Raw genomic sequence first — 11582 nt, 5'->3', positions numbered from 1 at the left:
TTCTATGTTCTATTGTGATTAAAATATTGGTTTCTGAGATTTGCAAATCATTGCATTCTGTCTTTTCTTTTTACATTTTATGCATCTTCCCATCTTTTTTGGAATTATTCAACATGATCTACAGTGCTAACATCAGAAGTGGAATTACAAATGTGGGAGAAGGATGTCATGACATGCTCATGACTTCTGGCCTTGTTACATCCTGGGCCTTGTTGACTGGTTCATATGAATATTGTTGATAGTTAGAATGAGCGTGTTTATGATAAACTGCGAAAGCTAGGCGCCTCCAGAGAGGGCCACGTACACTTGTTATGATAAAACGGTATAAAAGGGTGTCACAAGATGAGCTCGTCGGACATTTTGTACATTCTGTATGCATATTTCCTGTGACAGTTTGTTCAATAAACTCCCCAATGGACGGCTGACCAACGCGTGATTCGACTCATTTTCTCCACAACATAATGGTGACCCCAAATTCGTGAGATTTTGCATCTGGATCCCGGCAGAGCGTGTCCTCTGTGCCCCGACAACCGACATCAGCTGTGAGAGCCGGCTGGTTGGATTTCCCACCATTACAACTGGCGTCTGTTAGTGGAGCACAGATCACAGGTTTCTTCCGGCTTCCCCAAATTTAAAAGAACACAGGAGAGAGACGGATCCTGCATTCGGTAAGCATTTCATTGTGACCTCTGCGCAGGGGGGCTGCTGAAATTGTAATTGTTGAAATTTTGGGCCAAGAGGTGCCATATGTGTGAATTGGGATAAAATTGGGTAAACAGCAGCTTGTGAGAGTTGTAAAGCAGACAGCTGTGAGCAGTTGGTCTGGCTTGTGTTGTTGTATTTTTGTGGTAATTAAGAAGGGCTATAGTCGCTGCGCTCTGGCAAATTGTGAATCGGGTGAATTCAAACTGGATTAATTAATAGCTTTGAAGAAGCGGGCAGGTTGTTGAGCAATCGTCAATAGTACCTCTTGCATCTTATCAGCCATCCTTCAATGCATTGGGGGGAGGAATACTGACGGGAGTACGGGGTACACTAGACTCATTAAACATACGTGAAAATTATTTTCACTAGTCAAGGAGTAAAACGAATACTGATAATTGATTGACTGGCGAACATTAAAGTTCAACGATTGAATCAATCAGGCTTTCAAAAAAAACTCTGAAATGAAAAAATCCAGTTCTATGAGGAGCACATTTTAAGTATACATGTTTATATCATTGTATATATCTGCTTAGAACTCTTTGGAGTTATCCGAGACCTCAGTATAAAGACATTTTGAGAAGAAAATTCAAATTTGTTTATGTATTGACCACAGGAGATTATATTAAGAGGTCACAGCGAGGCTGGTAAAGTACACGTCAGCATCTGTTGCTTTGGTCAAGAAACCATATCACAAGGCTTGTAGGGAAAACACATTTTGTATTCCATTAATTGCCGACACCAACATCTCCTGAAAAATTAAAAGTCTAAATGAAAGAAATTGATAATTTAAAACTGTGAAGATTTGAACGGTGACTGACAAAACTTTGATCGACTGACTTGGTGTGAGTGTGTGGGACCGGTCTCTGTTTGTCTGTCAATGTGTGTGAAATCCTGCTGTTTTATGTGAATCTAAAAAAAGAAGAAAAGGAAAAGTTCTAACTCATCTCATCCCTTGATTTTTGAGTAGTCGTAGTATTTTAAGTTACACTCAGATTTGCTTCATTGTTATAATTTGCTTCATTGTCATAATTTGCTTCAATGTTATAATTTGCTTAATTGTTATAGTTGCCACGTTAATAACTTGGGAAATAAGGTGTTGTTACAGTAATGAGCTGTGATTTTTAAACGCTGTGTGCTGATTCCTTTAATATTGTGCATTGTAATAAGATTTGTGATTTGTGTGGAGGTTCTAAAGTTTTCAGAAGGGAGGACAGCAAGGTGCTGCGCGGGCACGCTGCTCGTGTGGAGGCGCGCTGCTCTGTCCTTGAGATTCCTGTGCTGTCTGTACACTGACAGATGTTCGTGCGTAATCACATTTTCTTTCCTTGTGTCTTCCAGGGGCACTTTATGGTTGAACTGTAATAATTATTAGTTTTCTTTAGGTAATGTGCTAATTGCAGAGTTGTCATCAGTCGAGTAAATGTTGGTTTCGCAATTCCTAAGGGAGAGTTTCTGTCCTTAGGCCATTGATTCATCACGTCGTTCGACGTGAATGTGACATTCCTGATAAAGAAAGTTTTTCGCTTATGCATTGTTTCTGTATCTTTTGATTTGTAGTTTCCCTGTCCACAGCGTGTTAAATTGTATTTCTTTCTCTTTCTTAAAGCTATGGTAGGTAATCCTAGAGAGCTAGCAAGAGAGCTAGCAAGATTCGAAAGTGTCCCCTCCTCTAAGCTCCACCCCCCCCTCCCCATTCCGTCAGTGCGTCATCCAAAGCCGGTAGAACCGCATGCGCACATGGAGCAGGGAGCCGACAGAGGGGGGCGTAGGCAGAAAGCAGAGGCATCTGATTGGTTTTTGTAGGCGCTCCAATCCGAGATCAGCGGATTGGTCAGCTTTTTCTCAGTCCTGCAGCTGCCACAGAGGTCTGATTATTTTCGTCCCTTTTTCTAAATACATCTTGTATAGATTTCTCTCAGGATAGACGGACCATTTCACCCAGTATTACAAAATGTGTTTCTGAACAGGATTACCAACCATGCCTTTAACAAATGCCATTTTGAGGTGAAGAATAGTGCAACAGTTATTTCTGTGTTGTTTGGTTTGTATTTTTTTCTCTGTCCAGCTGGAAAGTTTGTATTTCCTCCTCTTTCTTAAGTTGTAACAAAAAGTGTGACAAACGCCATTTTGAGTTGGGGTGTGGTTCAATTGTTATGTCTGGTTCAATTGTTATGCTTGGGAGGAGTTAGGAACAGCCTGGGAAGTAGACTTAGTGGTGTGTTCATATTTTATTGGTTAGAAGTTACGTGTCCCAGACGTGTTTCATTGGAGATAGATTTAGAGGTGTGTTCAGATTTCATTGTTCAAAAAAAAAAAAAAATTTGGTCAGAATTGACGTAGCTGTGACGTGCATTGTATCATCTGGATTGGTGGAGGACATTGTGTGTGGATTGGATCGGAAACATCCGGATGTGAGCAAAGGTTGGGGCAACGCCTTGAGCCTGAGTCACTTCAAACAGAGTAAGCATTTACTGAGCTTTCGATTAGCAATAAATTAACATTGGGTAGCATTAGTAATACAGCAAGTATTGATTAGCAATAATTAGTATTGATTAGCAAGAACTAGCATTGTTTAGCATTGATTAGCGTCGGTTAGCAATCAATAGTATCGATTAGCAATCACTAGCATTGAATAGCATAATTAGCATTGAATAGCATAATTAGCATTCAATTAGCATTGGTCAACAAGGAAGCTAGTATGGATTAGCAATAAGTAGCATTGATTAGCAATAGTTAGCATTGGTTAGCATTAGTAGCATTTGTTAGCATTTCGTTAGCCATAATTAGCATTGATCAGAAATACAATTAGCATTGATTAGCAATAGTTAGCATTGGTTAGCATTAGTAGCATTTGTTAGTATTTCGTTAGCCATAATTAGCATTGATCAGAAATACAATTAGCATTGATTAGCAATAGCAATAAGGCAAATATTGGTTTAAATCTTAATTAGCAATAGGTTAGCATTTATTAGCAACAGCTAGGAAGCTAACAGCAATTGGCATTGGTTAGCAAACATCAACATTAGCAATAATAGTAACCGAACTCCAAACTAGAAGTCAAAAAGCTAAATTAGCCTAACATTGAATTAACATTGGTTTAATTTTAAAAAAACAACCTAGAGCATAAGCTTTCAAAGCTAACATAGGCTAACCTTAACATTAGCATTGACAATATCCAATCCAATAATTAGCTGCATCTAAGCTAAATTTAGCCGAGCATGAATTAGCATTGATTAGAGTTAGTTTAATTTAAATTGACTTTCAAAACAAAAAAAAAAAAAAAAAAAAAAAGGGGGAATAAGAATAATAAATAAGGAAAATTTAGAAAATAAATAATTAAAGAAAAAGTCAAAAGTCAATAGAAGGGAACTAACTAGTTGAAACAATGGATGTAACACCAACAATAATCATCAGCGCCAAACATCCTGAACATTCCAAAGATATTAAAAAGATATCTCTAAAATGGGAAAAACGAACAAAAAATAACGTCTCACCCTGGCCAAAAGGTGGCACTTTTAATGGAGCTACCTGTAAGATAATGGAACAAAGGATTCAAGCTTACAAACCAAAGGACAAAAGCAAAAAGAGACAGGAAAAAAGAGAGCTTGAATTAGAAGTTTTACATTTCTTTGAAAATGCAGAGCTATATCCAACACTGCCAGGAGCAGTAAACATACAAGGAGATTCTGAAATAAAAGATCACAAAATATCTCATGAACGTCCAGAACTACAAATAGCTACATCAAGCAGTCATGGAGCTCCTGAGCCAGACACCGTCTGGAATTCAGATCAGGCAAGGGGACAGCTCCCACAATACCAAAGATCACCAGAACTGGCACCACCAGTTCAAAAGGCATCTTCTGAAGAACATAAGAGTCCAACAGCGTCAGCACCGAGTTTGATAGAAATGACGCAGGGACAGTATGTGCCGTGGCAGACGCTCGACCTAGGGGGGCTGGTTGCCAGACTGCCGGACATTCACACAGGTGCAAGTAGATGGATAAGAGCTTTTGAACAAGAGACTGTGCATAAACTGTTGTCTGTTGGACACATTAAGGCAGTGTGGGCACTGTGTTTTGGAACTTCTACCATGGAGGGCATTTTGAGACACAGTGAGAATGGCTGGATGTTAAGCCACCAAGCTGATGGAACTGATTTTAATGCATATCGAGCTGCACTCTGGAGAGCGTTACGAGCTGAGTTTCCTGTGGGAGTGGACCTCGAAGCATTAAAGGGGGAACCACTGTCAGGAACAGAGAGTCCGGTTGTGTACATTGCACAACAATTGAAGAAATGGAGACAAGAGTCTGAGGGAGAAATCGAGAAGAGCCCAGCTTGGGTGACATTGTTCAGAGTTTCCATCAAAGAGGCTCTGCCTGCCCCAGTTCAGGGGAGGCTGGAGGATGTGGTGGGGTTGAATTCAATGTCACATGGACAATTCCGAGACCACGTGGTGCATGCAGTAAACAAATACAGAAAAGAACTGAAACGGAAGGAGCAGGAGAAGGATATGCAAAGGAAACTTGCACGGTTGCAGTTAGAAGAACTGCAAGTGAAGCAAGAAGTACGAAATGAGACCATAACAGCGGGGGCCGCTGAACAGCCATCACAGGGGCAAGTCCATCGTCGACCCTGTCAAAGGTCAAGAAGAGGTGCACCTGGAGGACGAAGGTCCTCGGGGGCATGTTGGGCCTGTGGCGAGAGGGGACACTTTGTTTACAGCTGTCCGAGAGCACCGAGAAACCCGAGTGTTCGGCAGGACCGTGGCCAGTCCCTGGGGGGCGGAGCAAATGGCCCGGCAGGTCCAAGGCGTTCCTCTGGCAGAGGAATCCCAGTATTGGTTTACATTGACATATAGAGGTAAGAAGTACACTTACACCAGACGTACTCAAGGGTTTAAAAACCGCCCTCAGGTGTGTCATCATTACAAAACAAAACAAAGTTTTTAAGTTAAATGTGTCACGACTACTAAGTTTCTAAACTTGAATTTAAATAGGTCACTGTTACTAGGACAGAACAAAACAAAGTTTCTGAATTTAAAATTTAAATGTGCCACTATTACGAAGTTCTAAAATTTGAACGGAACAAAGTTTCTAATTTAAATTTTAGCATTGATAGCCTAAATTAGAGTATCTATTTAGCCCATAGGGAATTACTGATATCTCTCCATCCCACTTGGAGGGAATAAGAAAAGCGCCATGTCCAAAATAAATAAATAAATAACTAATGAATAAATAAGTAAAATTAAAATAAAACAAGTATGATCTTCTTTTGGGAGGATTATGCAATAAAATGCGCTTCCTCTGGAAGGAATCATGAAAAATCCAAAGATCAAAGGTTGAAAGCACAACTGGAGAGGACAACCGAGGCTAAGTTAGCCTTTGGAAATTTGAAACAGAATTAGCAAGAGTCATCCGAAACGGGCAACATTAGTCTATGAGAAGCCATTTTTCTTATATGTCTCCACTAGACATCATAAGATTTCAGAACTAATAAATCAGAGTAGGTATGTTGTGACTCAGGCAGGATGTTTGCAGGTTGTGCATCTTTTGACACGTCCAGATGTGAGAATACAGAAGTGTACTACATCGGGATCTGCGGATGTCATTCCACGTGAGTTTGAAGGAGAACCACATGAGCGTGTGTCAGAAGCTGTGAGATACATTAAACTGAGACCTGACTTAGGAGCAACTTCACTTGTGCAGGCTGATGTCACTTATGTTGTGCATGGTTCATGTTGTGGGATCATTTGGGTAATCATGAGGTTTTGCAGTTGTGAAACAGGAAGGTGGAAAATTTTGAGACGGTGAAAGCTGAGAAGTGTGAATGGCCATGTTCGGCAGAGTTGGCTGAACAGAAGGCACTAACGGAAGCATGTTGACTGGTGAAAGGTAAGGTTACGAATGTGTACACAGATTCTGCATATGCTCATGATATTTGCTATTTGTTTGAAGCAGTTTTGAAGCAGAGAGGGTTCAGGAGGTCAGACGGAAGTCCAGTGCGACATGAGGTCCAAATGAAGGAGCGGATTGCAGTCAGGAAAATGGAAAATTGGCAGTGATACAGTGTCAAATAATCGTAAAGGTAACAAAATGGTTGGTAAAGGTAATATCGCGGCTGATGAAGCAGCAAAAGTAGCATCAAAGTGCCAGCTTGCTGTTTTGGCACCAATGGTGTTACTGGAGCCAGAGGTCGCGCCATCACAAGGATATTGGTCATACATATTGGATAAATAGTCGTAATTTTTTTTGGTAAGAGAATTGATTCATCTGTTTGTCATTCCATCAGAGATTAGCTCAAATAATGGTTAAGTGTTTGTTTAGAAAAGTGCAAGAGGCATTCTGCAGCAGCTGCGAATCAAGCAGCGCTGTGGGGCCGTTTATCATCCACAGAGTCAAGGGATGGTTGAGAGGATCAAAGGTACCTGGAAAGTGAAATTGAATTGAATCTGTGCTTCAACTAAACTAACTAGATGCTTTGCTGCTTGCACTAATGAGCTATCGGATGCAGACTCACAGAGTCACGCACTAACACCGCATAAATGCTAACGGGTCGAACTAAGCCGGCACCTCAGTTGAGAGGTCCCTTTAAAGGGCCCCCACTCGAGCAGCTGCAAACAGAGTTGAAAGCTTACATGAGGCAACTGACTGCAATCCACAGAACAATCTATCTACAGGAAAAGTCCAGAGACGTGAGTCTCGAACAGCCGGTTGAGAGACCAGTGGTGCCGGGCGACCAGGTGTACATCAAAGTATTCCGAAGGAAGTGGCACGAGCCAAGACGAGAAGGTCCGTACGCAGTGGTGCGAGCAACGCCGACGGCAGTTCAAGTGGAAGGTAGCAACACATGGTACCATTTGAATCACTGCACTAAGGTTCGGACTAAAGACACAGACGGAGTTAAGTCCGAGGGAAAGGATGAACAAAAGGAAGAGGTTAAGATTTCTGACACTGTGAGCATCCAGGTGTGGGTGTTGGCCGACAGCATGGGCTCAGGAGAACGAAGCCTGGAGATGTTGGACGGGATCCTGCAGACAGGAGAGGCTGGAAGGGTCCCGTGATGAAGCCACCCTGCAGGGAAGTAGCCAGCCTGGGTCAGATGAGTATGATGCAACAATACACACCCACTCAGACCATGCCACGCCACAAACTTTGCCAGCAATACACACTAGAGCTAGTCGTGAAGAGGTATCTGCTAAGCTTGAATTTAAGTTCATGGAATAAACGATTTGAGGAAGTGTGGATCATGGGTCCGGAGGAGGAGACGACCAAATCACCGCCTCTGGACGCCACAACAAAGGGGCAATCTGGTAAGATCATGTCAGATTGGGTCAGAAGAAGTTGTTCACAATGGTTGTAAGAACAGAAAGAGTTCTCGTGGAAGTCTAGGGGGATTTGATACCATTAGCACTACAGGATAGAATAATCATGTTAACCCAAGAACAGACGGAGTGTACATGCACAGGTAAAGTCAGGAAAACAGTGCAACTGTGGAAATGGGTTAAGACAGCACAGAATATGTGGTATAGATGGGCATGGTACACTACAAGAGGACTGACAGCGACAGAGTGTCTCATATGCGCAGACGCTCCAGGAGCATTGCCTGTTGTTGTTCCAGAGCCACACACCTTCAGGGACTGTGCGGTGGTCCGGCAACGGGAATGCAGAGAAGGTAGGTTCACATCGGCAGAGGATAAATGGTTATTGTTTCCTATGTGTGGTATTAAGTGCAGATTGATGTTTGGGCCAAATAAAGTACATAGTTATTTTCAAAATAAGGGAGGGCCACAAATTGGAGTCTTCTTGTGCTGAATTTAATCTGAGTACATCACAGGATGGGCCTCCCACTGATGATAGGGTAGATTACGATGGTGAGTTTGAATGCTTTTGGAACTCGCGTAGGTAATACTACTGTTAAATGAAACCAATATTTATTGGGATTTATTTATTTGGATCAAATTGTGAAAATATAGAAATGATTTTGGGGATCAGACACACCTGATAGCTGAGAGTTACTGGATGTGTGGAGATCATGTTTTGTTAAATGTGCTACCCAACAGGGAGATAGGTCTTTGGGCACTGGTGAGGAGGAACACATCAGTTGTGGTAGTGTATGACAAGGTAAACGAGATGCGAGGTTTGGATGTGGAAAAAGGGAGAGTTAAAACATATAGTGGTAACTACATCATGGATAAGCACGTTTACTTGGATGCAATAGGGCAGCCGAGAGGGATTCCTTTTGAGCTCAAAGCACGCAGGGAGATTGCAGCTGGATTTGAGTCTATTTTGCCGTGGATCATATTTAACAAAATGGGGAATGGACTAATTACATATAATACAACCAACAGGGAATTCTTAGCTACACGAGTGAAGGGTTTGCAGGCTTTGGAGAACAACTACATGAGACGAGTATGATGGCTTGGTAGAACAGACAAGTTTTAGAATGGATATTAGAAGGGAAAATGGTGTGTGCCAGATGGTTGGGGAAAATGTTGTACATTTATACCCGGGAACACTGCAGCTGATAGAACGTTTACAACGGCCGTGAAGAAGATCAGAGAACGGAGAGAGGAGCTGACGTGTGATGCTGGTGGAGGTGAATGGTAGTGGACTGGTCTGTTTGGGATTTTGGGAGAAGGGGGAGCGATGGCAGTTAAGGCGGGAATAGCAATATTGTTGATAGTGAGGATGGTTTCCCTATTGGTGTGTTGCATTATACCCATTCTGAGAAGGTGTTTGCTGCAAGTGATGTTCAAACGAACAGTGGAAGGAATCAGGAGGCAGATGACCATGCGAGACCAGGTCTGAGGACCAACGCATGGGAGAGCTGGTCAACGAATGAAGGTTATCAACGGACGGTTCACAAGATTCTTTCCTCGAGGGTGGAACCAAGGTTAGTCTAATAGGAAGAAGAGATGCTGAAGATCTCTTTGATTGGGAGTTACGTACTGGCGACCTCTCCTCCCAGAGTTAGCTTAGCAGTTCCAGACCCAGCCGGACGGATGTTCGGCCAGGAGCAGACGACACCAGAGTACGGGAGATGGGACAGGACTGGAAGAGCTGCATTACATTGCATTTTATTACTATTGTTGTGTGAGAATCCATAATTTTATGTATTGTACTTGATACAAAACGGTGATTAACTGATTTGAAGGTGATGTATTCAGTCTATGTGTATTATCAATCAGAACTGATCACTAATATGTGCATTGCCAGTTGTGTTAGTCAACTGTTCGGAGTGCGACCTTGGTAAAGTGGTCGGTCGCCAGTGGGGTGGGGCCGTAGGTGAGTTTTCCCAAGATAAGAACATGAGTTACGAAAGTAGCAGCCGGTGGGTTTTTCGCACCTATGCAATGCGAACAGTGGACAGGTGTGATGGCAATGTAAAACTTGTAGTGTTGTTGAATTCAATATCGTTTAATTTAATTTAATCATTTAATGTGATTCGGGTACATATATATATATTCCTTTTCATTTATTCAAAATGGTCCCGTTGATTGATGTTGTAGAATTATTAGAATAATTTAGTGTTGATTATGTTAATTAATTCTTAATTAACTATGTGGGATGATTTTCTTTCATTTTAGATTATTTCTTTATTAAATCACTGATAAGTGATTTCAGGGGGGACTATGTGGGAGAAGGATGTCATGACATGCTCATGACTTCTGGCCTAGTTACATCCTGGGCCTTGTTGACTGGTTCATATGAATATTGTTGATAGTTAGAATGAGCGTGTTTATGATAAACTGCGAAAGCTAGGCGCCTCCAGAGAGGGCCACGTACACTTGTTATGATAAAACGGTATAAAAGGGTGTCACAAGATGAGCTCGTCGGACATTTTGTACATTCTGTATGCATATTTGCTGTGACAGTTTGTTCAATAAACTCCCCAATGGACGGCTGACCAACGCGTGATTCGACTCATTTTCTCCACAACACAAATTAACAACAATGCTGTCATTTAACTCAAGCACTGACTTTACTACTCATATAATAGACTGGAGCTTCTTAATATTACCAGCCTACACCAGACTCCATATGTCAAAATTATGAGATACATTAATCGTACATTAATCTGCCGTGTAAACTAATATTTACTCCCCCAGTTCTCACCTCTTTTCCATTCTTAGTTTCCCTCCCTCCATCCCTACCTAACCTAATCAGTTTAGTCCAGTTTCCCTTAAGTGCATGAAGCTGCCTGGGTCATTGGGTTTCAATTCAATTCAATTCAATTAATTTTTATTTATATAGCGCCAAATATAACAAATGTCATCTCAAGGCACTTAAATAATAAAGTCCAATTCAAGCCAATTGGAATTCAATTCATTGTAATCATAATTATTTATAAAATAATCCAATTCGTTCATATAGAGCCAATTCAAAAACAATTTCCTAGCTAAGGAAACCAACAGATTGCACTGAAACTTGTCTTCAGTCCAATCTCCCGTCCTGAGCGTGCCTGAGGCGACTGTGGAGAGAAACGACTCCCTTTTAACAGGAAGAAACCTCTGACAGAACCAGACTCAGGAAGGGTGGCCATCCGCCTCAACCAGCTGGGGTTTGAGAAGACAGAAAAGGGGGGGGGACGGGGGGACGACCACTGTAACACCATTCAAAGGATATCTGTTGGAACAGGGAAACACGAGTTAATGACCACAATAATATCACATGTACATAATATAATTTCCTCACTTTATCATAAAGGTAAAGTGAGGAAAGGTGTGACAGATGAGCTCCCCCAGCAGTCTAGGCCTATAGCAGCTTAACTATGGGATGTTTTGGGTGTGTGCCACATTGTAGAAAAGGAGGTCTAAAGCATCAATTCCCTAAGTCCACCATCTTTATTTTACATTTAAGAGCAGAGGAATGGGATGA

Source organism: Odontesthes bonariensis, chromosome 24 (genome assembly GCF_027942865.1).
Source record: "Odontesthes bonariensis isolate fOdoBon6 chromosome 24, fOdoBon6.hap1, whole genome shotgun sequence".
In the NCBI taxonomy this organism is placed as follows: Eukaryota; Metazoa; Chordata; class Actinopteri; order Atheriniformes; family Atherinopsidae; genus Odontesthes; species Odontesthes bonariensis.
Note: the sequence above shows the minus strand (reverse complement) of the source record.